Source organism: Sylvia atricapilla, chromosome 1 (genome assembly GCF_009819655.1).
Source record: "Sylvia atricapilla isolate bSylAtr1 chromosome 1, bSylAtr1.pri, whole genome shotgun sequence".
NCBI lineage: Eukaryota > Metazoa > Chordata > Aves > Passeriformes > Sylviidae > Sylvia > Sylvia atricapilla.
The window spans coordinates 103,278,252-103,301,745 of NC_089140.1; the positions used below are offsets into that span (position 1 = coordinate 103,278,252).

The 23,494-nt window shown below is 37.1% G+C and overlaps 1 protein-coding gene across 4 annotated transcripts in view; it reads left to right on the top strand.

Moving 5' to 3' along the window:
- Positions 1-23,494, top strand: part of DLGAP1 (DLG associated protein 1) — a 399,114-nt gene that overhangs the window by 83,962 nt on the left and 291,658 nt on the right. Inside the window, exons 1-2 of one of the 4 annotated variants that reach the window (XM_066329477.1) lie at positions 14,543-14,639; positions 21,200-21,294. The exons of 1 other annotated variant lie outside the window; for it this stretch is intronic. The gene's annotated coding sequence lies outside the window, so the exon portion shown is untranslated. Of the gene's footprint in view, positions 1-14,542; positions 14,640-21,038; positions 21,295-23,494 lie in introns of those variants that run through there. 2 more of the 4 variants (XM_066329466.1, XM_066329474.1) reach the window with 2 other exon arrangements.

Consider the following 23,494-nt stretch of genomic DNA (forward strand, 5'->3'; position numbering starts at 1 on the left):
AATCTGAAACTGAACTCCATGATATGTAACAGTGCCTTTATTGGATTTCCTGCAAACAGCCTCACTGACGTGAGAATCATGCAGAGAACTAATGAGATTGAGGAAGTGAACTTTTCAAGAGTGGGTTAGGAAAATTTGGCTTGAAACTGCTGCCGGGGCAGATGTGCTGGCAAATTGAGGTGCAGAGGCAGGAACTCAGGTGAACAGCCATGAATTGAAACAAGAGGTTTAGAATGGATAGAAGGAGGATCATTTTCTCCTCTCTGAGGACAACCAGGCACTGCTCTGGGTTGTTCAGAGATCCTGTGCTGGCTATGTTCTCTGAAGTGTTCAAGGCCCCACTAGGCAAAGCCCTGGGCACCCAAGCCTGGTCTCACAGCCGAGCCAGCTTGGAGCAGGAGCTTGGACTAGGAACTGCCTGATGTCCAGTCCTGCCTGCATTTTCCTATGATATCAAGATACATTATGCCAATAAGTAAAGCCAATAGCTTTTTTGTTGTAGCCAATTAGCCAAAGATAGAAAAACTATTTCTCTTAACTGAAGGTGCAGGGATAGTAATTTTTCTTTTCTGGTATGAACAACTGGTCCCAGAATTAATTGAACTAATGCTGTTGTGGTACAACGAAGGGTTGGGAATTGAAACAGTTTGTGAATTTTTGTTTTGGTTTGGTTTTTTTTGTTTTGTTTTTTTGTGGTCTTTTTGTTTTTGTTACAGCCAGCATTAAAAATTTGTGAAGGCACTGAAAGGCAAAATAAAAAAAACAACAAACCAGAAGGACTCTAGGGTGGTTTATGGGATCCTTTGTTTATTGGTTTTGGGTTTTAATATTATGCCTTTTATGGTGTGAAAGGTGAGAATATTTTTGGAAAAATTGAATCCAACCTCCTTATAAACATTAAAAATACACAGGAGAAAAGGTCACAGTTTGACTTGCAATTAGAAATCTATCATTTTTTCAAAATAAGGAAACCATAGGAAAAAAATTTCAAGTCAGTCTAGAATATTATTTCTTTCTTTTCCTCATCTCAGTGGAGCAAAAATTTCCCTGTGTATTTAAGGAAATATTTAAATGGGTTTTATTAACTCCCTAAATAAGACCATACTTTCTTTATCAAAAGATACATATTGTAGATAACCTGGCACATATTCCTATCTTTCTCTATGTAAAAAAATTACTTATTTTTGAATTATGACGTATTTTGAATTATATCACATAGAATAAGACCAGAATTATGCAAAAAAGATACTGAATTATGTTTTGCCTTTGCCGCTATTATAAGCTGGTAAATTTGAAAAGGAATGTAGGAAATCTCAGTTTGTTCACTAGTGACCAAAAATAAAGGATGTTGCAAAAGTATGCAAAATTATACATTAATAGAGAACCTGTATTATAATAATGTTTTGGATAAAAATTTTGGGTTCAAATCAAAAACATTTTGAAAAGAAATAAAATAGTAAAGCATATTTATCACAACACAGTAGTGAAATCAACAGTAGATTCAATATATTTTGTATGAATTCAAAGAGCAAGGTTTGAGCAGGCTCTAGAATGAACAGTAGTCTTTGTTTTTTGGTGTAAGCCAGTTGCGTACTCGAGTAGAAAGGTAACTCCAAGTGTTTGAATTTTGGTTGCTCCTATCTATAACCAGAGCTCCTGTAGTGCTGAGCTGGTGACCTCCTTCCTGAAAAAGCCTGACATATGCCACAAGATTGGGTAGGATACTGGAGTTTATGTTGCCTCAATGGCTTCAACAGCCACAGACAATTTAGAGTGTGCTCATAATGCTATGACTATTTCCTGCAACTGACAAAAAGCAAAATTCTAGTGGCGTGTAACCAGGACAGGCAATAGACAGCTACCAAAGGAACTTCGTTGCATCCAAATGCTAAAGGGTGTCTGCAAGAACTTAACTGGTTTTTTTCAGCGTTCAGGAAGCTGCAGATCAGTCAGAGTGAGCTTTTTAGAGTCACTGGCCACGTCCCAAAATTCTTTTCACACTTTTTCACACTGTCAACAATCCTTTAACTGTTCTAACACTGTCTTATGCTAGTTTCTGAGAAGTGTACCACTGAAGTTCATGAAAAATGGATTGCAGTATTGCCATTATTATTGTTTCAGAATTTTTCCCTTTTGTAGTAAAGGATGTTGTGCAAAATTGGTGATCACTAAAACTTCATAAGAAGATGTATTTTATCTCACTGTTTTAATATCCAAGTCCCATGCCCTCAAGCATGTTTTTTGATTTTCTATCTGTTCTGTTATTTTCAAGCTACCAGCTGTGAAGTTTGTTGTGATTGAACCTTGAGCTGATCAAATATGTTGTCAGTAGCATAAAGTCGCGTAAATATACACATGATTATATTGGTTCTGGAGAATGCATGTATGCATAAGATGCTTCACACATAAATAGTTCAATAAAAATTGAATTCTTTGCTGATATTTTCATCTTATCTAGTGAAAAGAGATGATCCATTTTACTATTTCTGATTTTTAAAAGTGCTTAGGTATACACAATCATTAATTCTAGCTGGGGGTTTTGTTTAAGTGAACCTATACATACATATATATATATACAGAAAAAAACACTTGATTTCTGTTTGATTTGTTCCTCTAATGCATCTTTTACCTACTGTTCAATTTTTTTTACACTAATGTATTTTGATATTTGCTTGAAATATTCTGCAATAGAAATGCTGCTACATTTCTCAGATATTTCCAAACACATTATTTTTAGTCCTATATGGCCCCTCTTCCCAGATGTAGAAGTTGGTAGGTTTAAAGAAAAATGGGTAGTAGGGTTTTGGAGTTTATGTTTTGTGTATTTTTTCTTTCAGGTATAGGCTAACACTTGTCAGCTGCAACTATGCTGCCTAGAAAAGATATCCCAACAAGAATGGTATTATGAGTGTATATTTTGAATTCCTGTTTAAGAGTGTTGATGCAGGTAAATAGGTAATAATTTTATTTGTAGTTGGATCAAGTTTTATCAGGCAAGGAGTCCTAGATACAACATTTGGATATGATTTGCTCTGCCATGTTGAGACTAAAGATGTGTTACGTATCTTGCTTTGTGTGACACATCTTGGAAAGTGGGGCATTTCTCCATTACAAATGCTATGGCAAAGCATATAAGCCTTATTTTAGTGCTGTAATAGTTAAATCAATGTCAGAATTATCTTTCACATCACTCTAAATTACAGCCAGTAGTTCCTGAAAGAGAGGGGTTACCTCTCATACATTATTAGCTTTTGAAGTGAAAAGAATGTGGAGGTTTCATAATTATTAAGCCTTGGAAAATCTTGCAGTCCAAAAGGAGCATGGTGCTTTCATGCTTCTTCAGAAATAAGACACATTTGTTTTACAGTGTTTACTTGCAAATTCACAATTGAAATGGACACAATGTTTTCAACTTAAGAACCTACTGATTTGACAGTTGTTAATTCTTGGGGGAATACCAGCATTTTAATATTCTTTCAGTGTGCTTCTATTTCAGAACTTCAAATCGAGTCATTAAATATTTCTGATGGCTCTAAATTTTTAGAAGAAAAATAGTTCAGCCAAGTCAGTAAATCATTTTGTCATTAGGAGGGGTGATGCCTTGAAAGATAGTAAGGTGATGAGATTTATTCTTGATGCATGGGAAAAAATTTCATTTACAACATGATAGATTACCCCTGGAATTAAATCTTCCTTTGTATTGGCCATCAGTGCATAGAACAATGAAATTATAAAAAGTAATATAACTATTGGAATGTTAAAATTATAGTAATTCATGGTTTTAATCTTTCAGTACCATTTAGACTACACCACTAAAAGAAGAAAGGGTAGAGTGTACATGGAAATGCATGAGCAAAAGGGATTTCAAGGCATTACGCAATAAATGGGTTGATACCAAATAATGTTGGTGTTGTTGAAAGTTAAAATATGCTAATGGTCTTTAGAAAGCTTGAATTGAATTATTTAGTGTTTTGACCGTGCTGATTGAATATTATCTATTTCATTAACTATATCTACTGCAAATGGGATATGTCTTTTCTGGGCAGCTTTAGTGCAATAGTTAACCACTAAAAAGTCAAAAAAGCTAATCCAGCCATATATAAAATGGGAGGGGAGTTGACAGTAGGTTTTTACATGAGTAGGAATTTAGAGAGATGTTTTTCCTGTGATGTGGGTTTTTTTGAGCTTAGAGAACTTCAATCCAGAGGACTACAGTGTGTGTCCCGTTAAACACTGCAACAATCAATAGACAGCTCTTTACTCCCTCGTCTTCTATTCCTTGTTTCATTACAGGGCAGATATGCTATAGAATTGACTTCCCCAAGGCACCTCAGAAAAACAACTGTTGGACTTTAAGTCTGAATTAGGCTTCCAGTCTACAGGGTCAGCTGGTTTGGGTGGTTCTTCCAGAGAAGCAGTTTGCAATTGCAGGAACACCATGTTTCTAGACCTTAGCACTTATTTGGGCATTTGCAACTAACAGGCTGACACAAGTCCCTATGTGGAACTTTCATTTTTATAAATCAATAGACTTCTGGCTCTGTGTTTTAAGTATGAATTCATAAAATAGTCACAATAAAGTTAAGACGAACTCTTCCAGTTACTAACATCACAGGAAAAAGTGTTAGGTCATATCTAAGGCGGAACTAGACTGTGCATGCATACATTACAGTTAATAAATTAAAATAATAAAAGTCTAATGTTACTATGGGATTGTCTCTATTAAAGGTACTTCATAAATATTCAAAGTTTATTTTACACAATTACTGTTCTTGCATTCAGCACCATTTTTATAGTTTCTAAGTGAAGTCACCCCAACTACCTCATCACCTGTATTAATGAAATGTTATATATCCACATGTTTCAGCATTGAAAGTGAAGGGAATCTAATGAGCTAATAGGAATTGAAAGGAGATTAACAGGTCTGTATTATGTTCTCCCCTTTTATTCATTTATTCCCAACAACTGCTCTTCTGAGACTGACCCCTGCTGGAAGCTTTATCTTTTTTAACAAATGTGTCATCAGAGCTGCTTTAATTGTATAAACTCTCTTCCTAGGCAGCAAAATTAGTTTGAACGTTGACTGTACTTTGACAGTAAAGCTCAAACTCTTGAGAACACTGAAGGTTTCTGGGAGAAAGGTGTGCCTAACCATACTAAAAACACTGGGGTACAAAAAACTTGAAGGCTGTAAGGCAAACTTTAATTTCCAATAATCACATAGGAACTCCTGTGGATGGGTGGCTGCTGTTCTTTCAAATATGCTGAGATTCACACTTCCATCCAATATGTGTCTCTCAAAGAATAATTATTTTCAAATTAAACAGCTTTTGACTAGAAAAGGCGAGGTCATTGAAACAGTCTGAGCAGTTCTATTCTTGGTTCAATAGGGCCCTAAATTTTGTTGATAAACATTTGTTTAGACTTTAGATCTATCTGTAGTATTTACTTAATTAGATGCAGTATTTTTATGTGTTTTATGAAACACTAAATTTATTTCAGAAAAGATGAGGTTGTGAAAAATTTGCAGTCCACTTACAGTTGCAGTCTATTATTAAAAATTCTGATACCTTAATATAACCTATAAAAATTCTAAAAATTTGAAATACATTTTAAAAGTATTTGAACAGTTTACAATTTAAAAAATAATTAATATTGGAGGATTGATCTGTGTATATGTAGCAAATAGCTGAAGTCTTGAGTTTAAATGAGCACATTTAAGTGAGCATTAAAATTTCATGTCTTAAATTTTTTAACATAATTATGAACAGAGAAACTGTGGATAGTGCTTGCAATTTTCCCCTACTATTCAAAACATAGGCCTTTTATCTAAAGGCTGAATTTGTCTGATCTTGGCTGCTAATGACTAAATTTCTACTATTATGTGGCATCATAAACTGTGGCCAGTTTCTCTCTTAACATTTCTTCTGAGCGAGCACTTGGCACCGAGCACAGCCATTGACCATTTCGTCATTCTTAGGATTCTTTGCTTCTCCTGGTTCACAGCATCTCAGCGTGGCTTTGCAGCAGTAAGGTGGGAAGGGAGTTTGAGGGAGGAAAGAGAACAGTTACTGAGAGTGCAGCAGAATTATGAAAATCACGTGGAGAAATAAAGGTGTTCTTCGTGCCATATATGAATATGTATTATAATGCTAATAAATAACTCCATCCTCTCTGTAATGCATGATGATAGAAAATAATTTTTCATTTTTTCTGGTGACTAGATGTTTTACTCTTCAGAAGAAATATGAACAGCAGAAGTGGCTGTTACTGTCTTCTCACATCAGTAGATGGTATTTTGACCATGAACTAATACACTGTAGATCCCTTGAACTATGCAAAGCGTAGTTTGCCTTGCTGTTGGTGCCTGTGAGGTAGTTGAAAATTTTATCTTACGAATTTGTGGATAACTCATGAAAACATTCGTTAAATACAAAATATATAGTATACAGTGCACATGTATAATTTCCAAAGAAATTTATGATACATAAAAGTCTTAATTTTACTAATTTAAACTAGATTACTTTCTATTCCACTGGATTCTGCAGTGGGTACTGCTTATTAATCTGATTACAGCAAAAGTGCTTTTACTGACTTACTAGCATGTGTTTAAATAAATTTTAAGTATAACGTATTAAATGTATACACTGTAAGTCACTTCAGTTAGCTGTGGTTGACCCATAAAAAATAATACTTAAGTAACCACTGGGGTTCTTTCCATTATTTCAGGATGTATTTGGAATTTTTTTTTTTTTTTGTCATATTGACATTGTGGAAAAGGAAAGAAGTCTTAACTGGACTAAAATAATATATAATGATAGAAATTCTTTAATTGTTAATTGATTTTTCTTCAGCCACCTTTATGTTCAAAGAATAAATGTCAGAAACAAGAATTTTCTTTTCTACTGCAAGTTGCATCTTTTCATCCAGCCATGTAATTTGTGATGTAGGGATTTGAACTAGAAATATTTGTAGTCTTAACTGTAGCAGTGCAATTCCAAGTGTGGGTAGAGGTAATTAAAATGGAGGCAGTTTTACTTTAAACAGGTGAGGATGATAAAACTCTGGACTTGTGGATTGAATTGTGGACATGAAATGTATTTCTTTTAGTTGCTGTTGGCTGATAAAACTGAGCTTAAGTTCTCTCTGATCATGTGATACTTGTCTACTTGTCCTCAATTGGCAGCTCTAAGTCCTTTTAAGAATATGAAATGAAAAAAATAAAGAAAAGAAATGTAGTTTTATTAAGTATTTGCAATAAGATTTTGCTGGTAGCCACTGAGAAGTTTGTTTAATCTGAAATTAATTGTGTAGTAAATATCTACTCTTACCTTTTCAATCTTAGATTGTTTTCTATATTCCACTAAAAGAAGTCGGATTTTTTTTTCTGTCATATTTGTTAGCTTTGTTGTGTATATTTAACATAACATCACCTGAGATCTGTTACATATTCCTCCAGGACAAAACCTTTTAAACTATTTCTGACTCTTTTTCATCTTATTTCATACCTGGGTAAGTCACAAGTGAGGCCTCTTTATTTTTTGCATGAAAATTTACAGATTTGTTTCAATGTTGACTCCCGTTTCAGTGGTCTTACCCAGTCGGTGCTGATCATTTTAGAAGCAACCTGGCATCCCCTATATAGTCAGGACTGTGTAATGAATGTTTCCACTGCAGCCTCCTTCACTACTTGTAGCTTATTTATGAGCAAGTAATAACAGCAGAAAAGCAGAGAGCATAAATAACATGATACAGAGAACATACTTAAAATCAGAATCTAAACTGCCTGTACTGCCTTTGTATTTTTGGGAATCATCTTCGGATTTATTTGCGCACGCCACTAGAATTCCATCTCAAGAGCCTGAAGTTGAATTTTGGAATTAATATTGATTTACTGGGGTGCCTCACATCTTTCTTGATAATGTGTGTGCTGGTAACTCCTCCTCAGTACATTAGAGTGCTCCATTGCTGCTCTGTCAAACTGCACAGCTCTAGAAAACTGAATTGCATTTGAGCATCTGCTGTGGTCAACCTCAGATTATTTCTACATATTTTCCTAGCTTTCAGCATATTTTAATGTGATATTCACTAGAAATTAGCAATGCTAAACAATTAATGTCACAGAAGAAAAAGCGCCCTAAGAAGGAGAAAGTCTAAAATGCCCAGATTGATCGTGACAGCATAAATCGATCCTGCTGAATTATTATGGGAAGTCCTTGTTTGTCATGTCTTTAAAAGATAGGGTCTTTTTCCAGGCTTCTGTACATGCATATCATACATTCAAACTGTTCTTTACAGTAAAAGTGATAGGCTTGAGTGACAGCTGATTTCCTTTTGTACTTTCAGGAACAACAGGGTGGAAAATAGCCATATGAAATGGGAAGTTTGGGCACTGTGTCATTAAAGAGAAGACAACTGCTGTGTTAAAGTAATTGTCAGCATTAGCCAGAAACAGTTTCATATTTCTGGTATAGCTAGGTCTGTCAAAGAGCATTTTAAAGCCCCAAATCATGAGTATTTTTTGAGTTACATGGTCCTGCCAAACTTCCTGTGAAGCTGGAAGTTTCTAAAAAAATTTTGTCACAATTTAACATAATGTAACATTTTCCGGTGTAGACTCTGGGGGAACTTGGAGAAATAGGAAAGTCTGCCGGACCAAAACCTCCTTTCTTTCTCAGCAAATATGTGTGTGTTTCTCAAAGGTGCACAACACTTGTCTTAATGTTTATGCAAAACTGGATCCTTCTCTGCTGTTGAAACCTTCATGTTGATCATAGGCATCTTTCTGACAGGAGCAGAGTGTGATGCTTTATGAAGATCAAAATCTCCCAGAGCAGCCCTTCTTTAACCATTAAAAATGTGCATGGACAGCACCATGACAAATATGAACCAGTTTAGTCATCCTGTGACTGATTTACCAAAAGTCAGCCAAATCCCATGCGACACGTTAGAGGATCGTAAGATCTGCTCTGCATTTTGCCTGTGGGTACATTATCTTTTGGCACAATATACAAGTACCCAAGAGTGGTTTTCCATCCACAGGAACACGGTGGGGAGGAGAACCGGGGCTGTTTCATAGCCCCTGCTTTATATGGCAGTTTTTTTCCCTGTCCAGAGTAATTCCTAATTATTGGATAATTTAATTCAAGGCAGTTTTACTGCTAGAGCGTCACAGAGTGGCCTTGGTGGTACCCCAGGAGACACTGTCTGTTGTTCAAGAGAAGGAATTGAACAATGCTTTCTCCATTAATGGACCAGAACAACCTAGGCCACTCAAATTTCCTGAGCAAACATCTCCTGAGTATTAACAGTTCCTATTTATCTGCTAATGGATAAATTAAGTTATGCAGAAACATGAATATCACAGAATCCCACAGCACCCTGTGATACAGGCATCTTCTCTTGCAATGTGTCATTTGCATGCTTCATCCTATTGCTTTTAACCAGGTCTTATGGGAAGAGGAAATAAAAATACAGGATGCCCTTTTTTTAGCATAATTTATATACATAAAAGAAGAAAAATTTTAGCAGGTGTTGACAAAAGAAAATGAAATAACTTGGACAGATTTTCCACTTCTGAATTCTCTGGCCCTACATGGTGGATGTTTTCTAAGTTCTGAGTGTTATATTAACATGAGTTTCATGAGTAGCTGATGTTCTTGCTATGTGTCATTCATACTTGATTGTAAGTATCACAGAAATCTGGTAGTTTATCATTCTGAGTCTAATATACTGATTTTTTTTCCATTGGTAAACGTTATTCTAAAACAAAATTCTACTATAAAGCTATCAGCTTTATTAGGGTACGTTTTCATTTAACATGATGATAAAGCTGCACGGCAGCTTTGGAGAATGTTTCTTTACTTTTTCTACATTGAATACCTTGATAAGTGTTACCAAGCATAGCTGAGAGCTCAAACAAAACAAAAGGTATCTATATTTATTCTTGCAGATGCCTTTTCCATTTCCTGCCAGCCTATTACTTAGATGTCCTTAGATGGTTTTGTTTGGTGCAACAGAGTCAATTTTGTTTTTTGTAGCTGGTAAAGTGCTGTGGTTTTGGATTTAGTATGAGAATAATAGCACACTGTTTTAAGTAGTGCTGACACCTACTCAAGAGCTTTTGAGTATCTCACACTCTGCTAGTGAGGAGTTGCACAATAACCTGGGAGGGAGCGCAGCCAGGGCAGCTTACCCAACCTGCAAGTGGGGTATTCTGTGTCATAGAATGTTGTGCCCAGTATACAAACTCGGGGGAGTTGGCCAGAAGCCACTCTCTGTGATTCAGGGATGTGATTAACGTTAGTCAGTGGGTGGTGAGCAATTGTATTGTGCATCACATATTTCCCTTGGGCTCAGTTACTCTCTCTCCCTCTTCCTATCATTACAATTCTCATTATTGCTGTTTTTGGTATTAATATAATATTATATTAGTGTAATAGAATTATCATTAGTAAATTGTTATTCCTATTGTTGTTATTATTGATATCATATTTTGTTTATTAATTTTTTCTTATCTAACCTCTGAGGTTCAGATTTTGTTTTCAATTCTCCTCCCCACCCAGGGGTGTGATATAGGGGAGTGAGCAAGTGGCTATGTGGTACTTGGTGGCCACCCAGGGTGAAACCACAACACTCATCTTCCTTTCAAAATCCCACCAGGAGTGGGAATCACTGCAGGTTCCACAGAGCAACTCCCATGAGCTGGAAGGACTCACTCTTCTGCTTCAGCTGAGTCTGCCCCTGAACACTAATGCTTCCAACTTTAAGAAAGCTTTCTTTTATGATTGACTATACAGCATTATATAATCTGCATTAGATAGGTTTTAGTCTTCTCGCTGCTGCTGTATTCAGTGTGCATTATTCTCACCCCAGAAGAGCACTCCTGTCTTCATTTTCTTTGCCAGTCTTTCCGGCTTGGTGGTTGCAATTTTGATTACAGTTTATGCCTCGTTTAACCTGACTGTCCTGAATATCATCCAGTAAGCAATAGCTTATTTTTTAGGGTATTTTCTTCCTTGATGACTGTGTCATTCTTTGCTGGATAAAATTGTCTCTTAGTTGTAGATTCAGTCTTTGACTTACATCTGTAAGATTTGGAAACCTGTGAGGAGGAAATATAACTCCTTTCTTCCTCTCATAAGTCTGTGATGCTCTACACCACTACAGTGATGGATCTTTCATTTTAAGTATAAAACTTCATTTTGCCTGTTTTTTGTCTACAAACCTTTAACTAAAGGAGTTAGAAGAGGAGGCGTGGGGAGGAGGCGTGACTCTGGGTGTTGGGGGAAGGAAGGAAAAGGAATTGAAGGAAGTCAGTCATGAATAATACGTGCTGAGTGTGTTTTAGCAGCATGCAGGTATTTCTAGAAAGACATTATCCCTGCCAGAATTTGTTGGTAATCTGAAGATAAGAATAGCTACATGGTAGCCTCAGCTGGGAAGGATCAGTGCATGAACTTTGTCTTCAGAGCTAGGTGATGTTCTTCAAACAGTGTCCAGCATCTGAGCCAAGGAGGGATTTTTGCAGCTCATGTTAAAGAAATCTGTTTTATGTCTCTGTTTTATGAGAAGCACTAGTTTGTAATAATATTAATCATAACTTTGGCAACTGCTTGGGGGTAATTCTGTCAGCTTGCTTGTTTTAGAAAGACCAGCTCAGCAAAGTAATAAATAAAATGGACAGTGTTGTGGTATAGGCTAGCTGAAGGTGTCTCCATGAATTCCTTTCATACTGACAGTGCCTCATTTCCAATCCTGTGCAAATAATGAGAAAAAAATTAGTAATGGCAGACATCTTTCATAATGGAAAGGAGCTTGTAAATATATAAGAGAACCATAGGCACTTGTATTCCTGCCCTGACAAGGCCCCTACTTTGTTACCCAGTCATACCCTGCTATTAATTTTCTTTTTCAAAGACACCTTTGCTTTTATAGGGTTTTGAAAACACAGGGGGAATTTCTTTGCAATGACAAATTTGCTACAATGAAGACAGCATAGTGGCTCTTAAATGCCAAACAAAAAAATTCAGTTTGGATGAAGAGCATGAACTTAGAGTAATTTACTTGAATATTCTTTCATTCTTTAACATAGCAAAATAAGTAATTTTTAACACGTTCTTAAGGGAAATATTTTACTGTTTTAAAACACCACAAACTCTCTTCTTATTTGCATTGGGGTTTAAACTTTTCTGATGTAAAAGCAGTGGCACTGCTATAGGTTAGCAATGTGCTACATCCCTTTAAACTGCACAAGTTTTCTTAACACTGTCAGAAACTGTGTATTTGTGTTGTATGTGCAAGCAGGTATTGTTCTGCTTGATGGGGAGTGCAAGTGAGTTAATTTATCTTCAGGTTTTTTTTCTTTGAAGAATTCCATAAACAACAGCAAACTAAGGAAACTCTCTATTGACTGATACACAGGTTGGTAGCTGGACTGCCTATCAGTAGAGCTTAAGACCACGTCCTAAACAGAGAATAATGTGAGGAAATAAGCAGTAGGCCACCTAACCTGATCATTTGTTTGTCTGTAAATATAGTTTATTCCTTACAGACCTATCTTAGCAAGAACTTATGTTTCCAGGTTTGCACAGATAAAAAAGAAGCTACGTAAAATGCAAAGAATACCAACTCACCCAAATGCATTACTTGATCTATGTTAGTGTTTCACATGTGAATAATGTAAGTGAATAGTACTGGGATAAGATTCTCCTAGTGCAATGATGCTAACCTAGTGCAATGATGCTAATAGTCCCTCTGAAATGAAATATACTCCATAGGGTCTTTCACTGGAATAAGATTTACTATCCTTATTTTGGTTTTAGAATCCATTTCTTAAATGTCTTTGTAATTTAATCTATGTTGTCATTTAAAAAGAGAGAAGCCTGCACAATTAATTGAAGCAATGCATACATAAAAACTAATGAAAGCAAAAACCAAACAAATAATATGGACGTCAAAACTCAAATAGCCAGCTGTACACCTCTCTCCTCTCTATCCAGACATTAGGTCCTTGTATGCAAGCATTCATCCACAGCAGAGAGATGATCTGGAAAGGATGTGCGTGGCTTCACGCTTGCCCGTGTACTCACCAGTGCAGCAGAGCTAGCCAGGCTGGGGACTGTTCTGCTGCAGCTGTCAGCAGCAAATTTCTGGTGCACAAAGGAATTGAGGCTTGTTTTCTGAGAGGTGAAGAAATGCTGTTGTCTCTTGGTAATACAGGCTGTGTCCCTGGAATACAGTCTGTTGTGGAGCAGTCAGCAGGGGAATATGAGAAATAAGAGTTGGCCATCTGTACATCAGAACTGACAAGAACAGTTCTAGTGGGACCAGAGCGATGGACACTTGAGAAATGTGTGAGTTATATTGATAATATGACTTACCCATGTTTCATCCATTAACACAGACTAATTTAGATGACCCGTTTTTAAATCAAGAGTCTCACATGTTATGTAAATGTGCTATTAGATTTCAAGAACCTGTTGGAAAGGTTCCAAAATCTGCTTTTCTCTGTCTGAATTGCCAATGCCTTGACAAATCCAAGTAGTGTTGTATGTTTTTAGCATGGCCTGCCAGAAAAGCAAACAAGCCCAGGACAGAAGTAAGTTGATTTCATCCTGCACATAGGATATGACCGCACACTGAGGCAAGGACTTAACATTCACTGACCTTGAAACAGAGGATAGGCTTGCTCATGGTTCCCCTTTTGTTAGCTGGCTTCCATAGGGTGAGAGACTGGAGTGGGTAATTAGTATGGTCACCTGTCTCTGTTGTTAAATTCCATGTAGATGCCCTTCTCTTCAGCTAAACTACCGTATTCAATAATTTCTTTCCCTTGGAGACTATACTTGAAGTTCAGAGAAGAGGAAGGATCAAAGGATCTTCAGTGTGCAGAGCCACTGTGACAGAAGGGAACTAACAAGATAAAACAGGATGGTCCTAGCAGGCAGTTGAGGTCCTGTGCTGCAGAAGATGACTGAGGAAGTACTTAGAAAAACAGGAAAATAGGAATGAATCTTGCATGGTTTATACATACTGAGACACTGACGAGAGATTAAAAGATGAGATAAAACCTTAAAGGTTTGCATGACACAGTTGCATAAATGTGAGCTGAGGCTGGGCTGTCAGATTGGCTGGTTCCTAGAGAGAATGGTCCTCTCCTTTGGTAATTGTATTTTCATTTCATGATACCTTGAAGGAAGGGCCTGGCTGACTACACCTGTGTGTTTTATGACTAGGCCTCTGTACTTTAAATGCTATATACATTTTATAACGTTCTGAAGGGAATTCAGGCATGAAGTGGTTTGGATTTGATTGATTTTAGGGTGTTTTTAAGTCTTACAAAATCAAGTATTTCAAAATATATGTGTAGGTATAAGAAACAAGTGAATAAAGATAAGAAATTAGTAGAGAATAAATGAATTCAAAGTTCTTCTGTGCAGATTCAGATTTTTAAGTTACTGGAAAGTAAACGTTATAGGGTCCCTTTCTTTCTTCCTTTGTCAGGAAACTAAAGCAAGTAGCACACCTATTTCCCATCACACTCTTGGATTAGTTTCACCCCAAAAGGAAACTTGTGCTCCACAGCATAAGGACTTTATGTGAAAGCACTGAGAAAGCCCTTAAGTTTCAGGTACCAGGTAAGTCAGTAACGTTCCTGGTGACCATAGAGATGAAGTCTTTTGAAATGGGTTACATAACTTGCTGCAAGTGCAGAGATGGCTTGGCATACATGTTTAATGGTTTCACCTGTGGTGATGCTTGAGGGCAACCTCCAAGCATTAATGCTGAACTCTAATTAGTGTAGACAAGATCACAGCACTGGATTTCAAGGGAATGCAAGATAACCTGCAGACAAATTACCACTGAAGTAACATGACGGGTTTTGACAGTATGCTCAAATCATTTACCAAAAAAAAAAAAAAATCCATCAAGTCCAACATTTTCTAATATATTGACTATCAAAACATTTTGTGCCCAGTAGGTATCTAGACTTCTGGATAAGTATAGAAGTGGCACTGTAGCTGGAGGGTTTATGGTAATTCTATAAGCAGCAAAGTGTCTCTGCAAAGGAGAGATAAACAGCTAGTAATCCTCATAATTCCCCACTGATAGCCTATCCATCTCTGCTATAAATTAGAAAGCCCAGAGATTAGGAAGGCTAGGCAGGGTGTAGCTCACAGCATTAATCACAGTATTAGGACAGCAGTGTGCTTGATTTCTGTGTCCAAAACACTGGTATTTCTCTCTAGATTTAAATGACATAATGTAGTTTGCAATACATATTGTTCAAGCTGCCTACTCAGTGCAGAGATGGTTTTCCAGAAGACACTGTTACACACTTCCTGAAACTAAGGTATTGACTGCAGACTGGGGAGCAGTACAGTTGTTTTCGCTGTAAGGGTTGTAGCTGAGATTTTGTAATCTCTTCAAGTTTACAATTTTTTTTTTAAATATGTGTTCAGCATTATTCAGATGGATTAAGGTCAGTTTGTTCTCATACCTCTTGCTTCTAGGAGGATATTGTGCAAATGCTTCTGATCTTTTGGAATCTGCATGTGGCCACACAGGCAGAACTGGTGATGTCATTGTGTGAGTAAAAATTCCTATTAAAACATAAAATATGAATAGGCACCTCTAAAAATTAGAGGTTAGATATTAGTTCTCACAAGCACATGGCTGAACTAAATATAATTAATTTGAAATTTTCTTGATGACATTTATTGAGCTGGTAGTCAGATGGATAATGAAGAACTGTGGCTTGGCCTCCATAATAGTGTGGCATATATTCCAAATCCTATACAACTTTTGGTTTAAAATACCAAAAATTGGTATTTCAGTTGTCTGCTTTTTATTAGATGATACATCAGGTGATACATTTTACGTGTTCAGCTCTCCAGTCTCTCATTTCGAAGTCCTTTTGACTATATTGACAAAAACTGTACTCTAGATATGTAATTGATGCATATATTATTGTCACTTCAGCCATCTGGGATGCCTAGTTCAATAAACTGTTGCTTGAGGGACTATTTTGAGAAGCAGGAAGTCTTTTCCAAAATTGAAAATGCATCAACAAACTTTTTATCCTAACATGCACAGTAGCAGTGTACAGGGCTTTGGGGACAGTGAAAGTGTTTCCATCATGTTTGATCTTGCTTTGGAGTGATGATAAGGTTTTTGGTTTTGCAATCATGAAAAAGGCTAAATGGAAATCTCTAGGGAAAGGAACTTCCTAACTACAATATGAAAAATGTCTGGTCAGCAAAGGAAAAAAAACACTAATAAATGTTCATAGGGAAAAAAGAACCAATCTCTCTGAAAGGGATAGGATTTTTTGGAAAAAGCAAGATTTTGCTTCAGGTGTTAGAGATATTGTGAAAGGATATGAATTGACCTAAGACTGCTAAAATCTAATAGGCTACAGGAACAGATGTTGGCAAAAGAAGTATCATTTTATCATCAGCATACAGTAATTTAGACAGCAGATTCCATACCAAAGTTGAAGATTCATGTAATTACAAATAAATATCTGCAAGATGACAGCATAGCAGAAGACTCAGAGATATGTTCTTTAAAAAAACCTCAAACAAAACAATTACAGGAAATACACCCTATAGGGTAAATATGAAGTTCACAATGAAGTACTGTTGAAGATAAAGCAAAAAACATTGACCCATACAAAGCAAAATCTTCCAGCAAAAGGTAAGACATGCATGTAAGACGTCAATTGCAAGCAGTTTTTTTAAGACAGATCCAAAAGGAAATGTTAGCACTGGATGATAGCAAAAGAGTACATCTTCAATAGAATGTCTTTATTCCTTTATGAAGCTAATTTCTGAAATATATTCACAGAACTCTAATTGTCAGCATTTTAATGATAGTGGTCTAATCTACGCTTCCCCCTACGGAGATGTTTCAGAAGAGGAATGGAGATTTTCAGGCAGCTTTTTTATTAATTTTAATGGAGTCTTCTAGAGCATATCAGCCACCATAGATTGTGTGTGTGGACTACAAACAGCAGAGTTTCTGCTGGGGAGGTGAATAGGGGCTCTTGCGTTCGTAGTCGTTGTTCAGCCTGAACAAAGAGGGACATTCTAACTGAACATATAAGAAACTCAACCAAAGGTTGGTGTTGAGACTTTGAGCTGTTTGAAAACAATGGAAGAAGGAATTATGTAACAATCATAATTCTGTAAATACTTTCAGAAAGGAATGTGCTTCAATTTTAATTATTTTCTAGCAGCCTACAAGAAAATTGTGTGCCTGATGGTGGAGTAACTAGAAATGAAATTGTCATTTTCTTTACTCCTTCAGGGAAATGTAACAGGTGTGGGAACACACTGGAGAGCTGTAAAGATCCCTTTTTCCCTACTAAAGTACTTATAGAAAAAATAAAATAAACCCTAGGATGTAGCATCACTATAGGCTGTTTAAATGCGGATAAATGAACATGATATTTAGACCATGGATCTGAGGCATAGGAATTATATTCCAATTGTATTTTCATGTCTGTAACAATACTGGAGTGTGTATAAACGATTTTTAGTTCCATTATATTCCAAACTGTTCAGTACTGCACAGTCAGATCAATGATGCCACTGGTCCCCCGGTGTCATCACTTCTGAGCATTTTGTCAAATTGAATCAAAAGTCTTGTTCAAGCTACTGACTACCTGTAAAATGTTTGAATGGTTCTGTTTGTTATAATTTGTTGTCACATAGGAATTATGAAATTAGAAAGAATATAGGAATTTTGGGGGGGAGTATTCAGTAGGTTTAACCACTGAACAGTCCTTTAGTTTTCCCTGTTCATTCTGAGCATTTTCCCAAGCTCATCATAAAATAAAGAAAGGGTGCTATTTCCTGCTCTATATCTGTGCTGTTATATTTCATTGAATAGACAGAACAGTGTCCTGAACAAGACAAGATCATTGGGAAAATGTGTTGTCATGTAGCTCTGAGGAGTATTATAATGATCAACAGAGGGCACAGTAAGCTTACAGAAGCAAGAGTATGGTGTCACATACCTTTTCAGACCTTGTTTTACTAACTTTTTTGAAGTTACTTTGAGGAGTTCAAATCATCTGTTAGTCTTGGTAACCTCCATGCTTGCTTTTGATTTATTTCTGATCCCTAAATTTGGGGCACTTTATTGCAGCCTAGCAGTGATGGGTATATGCATACTTTTTTGTTCATGACAGCTCACTTTCAAGTTATAGGTGCCTGCTTGAAGCACTAGTTGGCAAAGATTCACGAATCTGTCTTGCTATTCTCTAGCAAAAAAACCCGAAAAAACCCTGAGTATCTGAAGCTAAATCTATTCTCTCTTTTGATTGAGAAACAAAGAGGAAAAGGAGGGACTTACTGATGAAGTTTTCTAGAAGAGAGTTACAAACTCTGGCTGGGCAGATGCTTACACTATCATGACTGGAAACAGAACTGAAATATGACTTCTCTGGGCAGTTTGATGCCTGACCTAACAAGTCCTGTGAAGATAGCCATGCTGCTTCTAGAGACTGCAGCCACTGCATGTATCTTGCTGGGCTGTGTGGATCTGTAGCTGAGTTCACTTCTTGTTATAAATATAGCCTAATTTTCTGTTAACAGTAGCAAGTTTTAAGGGGAGCAGGTCTTTGGTGAGCTTTGAATACGGTGAAGATACTCAAATGTGGATGCCTACTGGTCTTGTAAACCTGGGAATGGAAATTCTTCTTTTGCTATGTCATGGTTTAGGAATGGTGTTCCCCCATTTAGTATTCCCACTGAAACCCTCCAAAACATGTGCTTATTAATTCTTTTCCCTCTTCCCCCCTCCCACCTCCCACCACACCAGGCTGGAGAGTAGAATTGGAGGCACAAAAGATGAAGACCATGGGTTGAAATAAGAACAATATACAGGAAGCAGCAATGAGATAAAAAACAGTAACAACAACAATAATAAGAACAGTATTAGTTTAAGAAAAAAAGATCAGCAATTCACATGTGATTGCTCATACCCTTCCGTGGGAACCCCCCAAAATACCTGACCACTCCCTTCTCGATGCCATGCCATCCCTTCCTCTATTCCCTGGAACATGACTGAGGTGTTGCAGAATAACCTCCAAATCCTATCCATGTTCCCTCCTACTGCAAAAATTAGTGCTGTCCTGGCTGGACCCAGAGTAGAAATGAAAATACAAATTTTTCATAAACTTTAAATATGATAAAGGCTGTGTGACTTTTAATTTAACTAACCCTTTGAAAACAGAAACTTGACATTTACAACAGTCTGGAATACTATACCAGGTACTTATCTAAATTATTGGAATGAATTCTTCAGTGTAGTCTGGCAGGGAAACTTCACTGTGACATAGCTACCAACAAAGAGGGAAGAAGTGTGACTAGGTAGTAGTTGTATAAATAAATTGAGCATGTCAAAATCTGCAAACATTCTTTTATGCATATTGACAAAGGTTATGTTACTTCTACAGGGGTATGATAGTGCCTGGCAGGGCCTGCAAAACACTTGTGAAGAGGAATTAGGTGTATTCCAGAGGGAAACAGCACTAAATCTGGTGCTTAAAGTCATTAAAAGAGTGAAAATTCCTCTCTACTCAATCCACTTACTGAGTGCTTGCTAACAACTCTGTACATGTAGTTTTTCAGGAGAGTTCAGCCCAACAGTATAGGTCACATCTGGCTCTTCATTCACATTAGATAATAATGCTAGTTTTTCCAGTGTTTCCAGTAACACTGCAGATATTGTTCAGGTTAACAACTGGCAGTCTAAAACTTTGCTATTGAGCCACTCACTTTGTTGCTTTGCTCAATCTGAAAGTTCTCATGTTGGGCATGTAAAGAGATCCTACTGTGACTGGATGTCCATAGTTCTGGGACTCTTTGTTCTCCGAAGAGGTGTATTTTCTAGGTACTGTCAGGTGCTTTATTAGCAGAATCCTTTTCACAATGGTGAAGTTTCATTGCTGTGCTTCATGAAGTTTGTTAGTTTTTCTCATCCTCTCCCAGTGTGTTTTCAGCATGTTTGGTGGTTTTTTCCACCACATTCCACCTCCTGTGATTACTCCCTTGAGTAATTACCCTGCTGAAGATCTACTTTATGTTGACTTCGTTTTGCCTACTATCCTGAAAACAAAGTATTTTTGTCAGGTATCCCATAACCCTTCTTGAAGGACAGAGTGACTCAGCCTTGCAGAACGGAAGCCAGCACACCCAGTTTGCATTTCGGACAATTTAGAAGTCCACCTAATTCAACCCTTCATACCCAGTATAAGGAAAACCAGGAAAATAGAGGTATATACACACTGGTCTCTTGTCCAGAGTGGGAAACCAGTGATTTTCATTGAAATGATAAGTCTCTTCAATTCAATTCCTGACAGCAGCTGTTTGCCATACTGAATTTTACACAATAAAATTATTTTTTCCAGGTTTTGGAAAGCTCTTCATACAGTTGAACGTATTCTAATGCAGAAAAAAAAAAAAAAAAAAAAAAAAAAAAAGGGGAAATAAGAATTTGAGTAATACTTGGTAGTATATTTATTTAATTTGAGAAATGTTTGCTATTGCACACCTTAAGACTGGTTTTACCCAGGACTTCATTGTGTCATTATGAGATTGGGATGTGGGGCATCTTTGTCTTTGCTTCCCAGAAAAGCATTATGTTCTTTTTACTTAAGACCTTTATTCAGAGGTGGGAAATTGATGCTATTACATTGTCTGTTATTTTGTAGATGCTAAATTCCTTCCAAATAGACTATCTTTAAGTAGTAAGGCTCAAGGTGCTAGGAGAAAAGCAAGATATACTACAGTGTGGTCTGAAATTTGAATGATGTGTCAAAGAGAAGGGATGCTTTAGGTTATAAATATTCTATTTTAGCTGTATGTATTTTGAATTATTATTGCAGTTCAGCTCAGAAAGACTAATTTTTTCAATCTCTATGACTATGCAAGTGTCAGCTAGTGCTGAATTCTTGGTATGCAGTGCTGCTTAGGGTTTCAGAATGGGTAGTTATTGGGGAAGTCGAAAAAGTGTGCATGTGAATGCAGAAACAGAATCTGCTTTTGGTTGCAAGACTTACTTTAGTCAGTGTCATAGGAGAAAGCATTGCACCTCAGGCAAGAAAATGTGACTGTTTAATGTTTGAGACAGATCTCATGCTTAAGCCCAGAAACTGAAGTATAACTGTTGTTTGTTTTTATTTTAGCAGGGGAAAAGCAATAATCCCAACTGGCAGTCCAAAAATAACCAGATTGGAGGGTGGAAGGAAAAAGAAGGAAAAGGGAAGACTAAAATGGAGAGGTAAATTGTTATTGTGTGGCCACAGTTCCCTTGCAAGGAGGAGCAGGGAGGCAGCATTTTATCAGGAGTATGTGGGAATGCAGTGGTTATGTGGTGACTGCAAAGGAGGAGAAGAGACACCACTGCTACACCACACCATTTAAAATAATTTATGAGATTTGTGGGAGTGAAAGGGGAGTATCTCCAGTTCTCTGGAGGTGTAAACACCTTGTGGTCTGTTTTTTTATAAAGTTCCTTCAGTACCTCCTGAATATTGGACTGTTTCTAGTAATTCACTGTAATGTTATCTCTCCCCATTTCTATGGTGACTCCTGGTGATTCTCACATAAATAGCTTTAGTCTGGGTGGTTCAAGCCTTGGGAAAGTCTGATTCTTTACCATGAAAGTGTGCAGGAGCAGATTCCTATTTGTCATTCCTTTTCCTTGATCATCAGATTAATGGGGGTTGTTGTGGATGTTGTGGGATTGTGGCATGTTTAGGCTGTGATGTATGGATATTTTGCATCTTCTCTGTATTTGTGGAAATGCAAAACCTCAGCCACAGTGGAAGGAAAGCTATGAGTTCTGAGATGGATTCTCCCTTTTTTCTGATGCAGAAGTGAGCAGTGATATGATAACATTTGAGGACTGGAAATGTGATGGTAGGAAAATAGAAAATATGGGAGTCTAAAAGTGCTTGGAACCCAGTTTCAACATCTATTGCTTTTTTTCCCCTCATGAAAATAAACTTAAATGTTTCCTCTTGAACATTTTAAAAGTGCAGTATATTCTTCCTGGAAAGTACTGCTGCTAGATATTATGCCATTTTTGAGGTTTGAACCATAAATGCAATAAAGAAGAACATTTTGCTAGTAATTAATGTTATTTATTTATGTTACTTTATTTTTTATTGTACTGCTGTGTTTTATATTACATGTTTGTACTTGAAGCCTTTCTTCTAAATTTTGCATTAGTAATTACAGAAAAAGTTGGTAGTTTTCTCTAATCGTTTATCTCACCTATAGTTTAAAAGAATAGATAGCAACATGTAATTGTATCCCTTCAAAGATAAGTGGTCTGGAGAAGGCTGAAATGACCCAGACCTCACTGAAAGATTGCAGATGTTTCACTCCAGAAGAAAATGCAGAGTCTTGTGTTTTGGGCTGGGATGACCCTGCACAACAGCACAGGCTGTGAGGCAGCTGGCTAGCGGGCAGCTTGGTCACTTCTGGAGGTATCCCTTGTGGATGACGAGTTGTGGTGTGTCTGCAGTGTGTCCTTCCAGTACATGGCAGTTGTGTCCCAGGCAGTGTTACCAAGCAGCAAGTCCTTCCTTCCTCTCCTTGTGAGAGCACATTTAGGAGAGCTGCAACCAATTTCTGCTAAAAGAAATTCCCTTATGTGCTGAGTTGATTCCAGCAGAGAGCTACCGAAGTGGTCATGGGGCTGTAGAACATCTGAGGTTGTGCAGGGTGAGGCTGAGGGAACTGGATTAAGAAGAGATGGCTGATGGGAGGTCTCATTGCTGTCTTCACTACCTGAGACATGCAGAGGAGATGGAGCCAGATCCTTCTCAGAGGTGTGTAGTGAAAAGACCTGAAGCCACAGACTAAACACAGAAAATTGTAAGTAGGCATTTGGGGAAATGACCAGGGTAAAATCATGAGAGCAAATGTACCGTGAGGCTGAGGGATCTCCATCCTTAGAGGTATGCAAAACTTCGCTGGACTGGCTTTGAGATGGCTGCTTGGACCAGATGACCTCTAGAGATTGCTGCCAACTTAGGTGGTTTTGTGCATACTAGTGAATGGCCAAGAGGGACATAAATGGGATTTCCAATGGGATTATGCAGCATAGAAGGCATCTCCTTAGAATCACATAACTGTGGGTTGGAGTTTGTTGAGCTTTTTGCTAAAACCCTTCTGGCTCTTACTTTAACCTTAAATTACTTAAGAACATTGCAGTAGTTTCTCATTTTAAGATGTTTTGATTGTTTTTATGTTTTTCAGATTTGCAATCATAAACAATTTATCTTCTTTCACATAATAACTCTAGCAACTGATAAGGGCCTTGGTGATACAAGGCCTCATTTCTTTGTAAGCTTTGATCAGTGAAGTAGATAAAAAAATCAATTTCTAAATTATTCTGGTTTGGGTTTTGCCTGGATACTGTCTGTAAATAGTAGAGATGATTTACACTTATCTTTCTCTCGGTTTCTGCT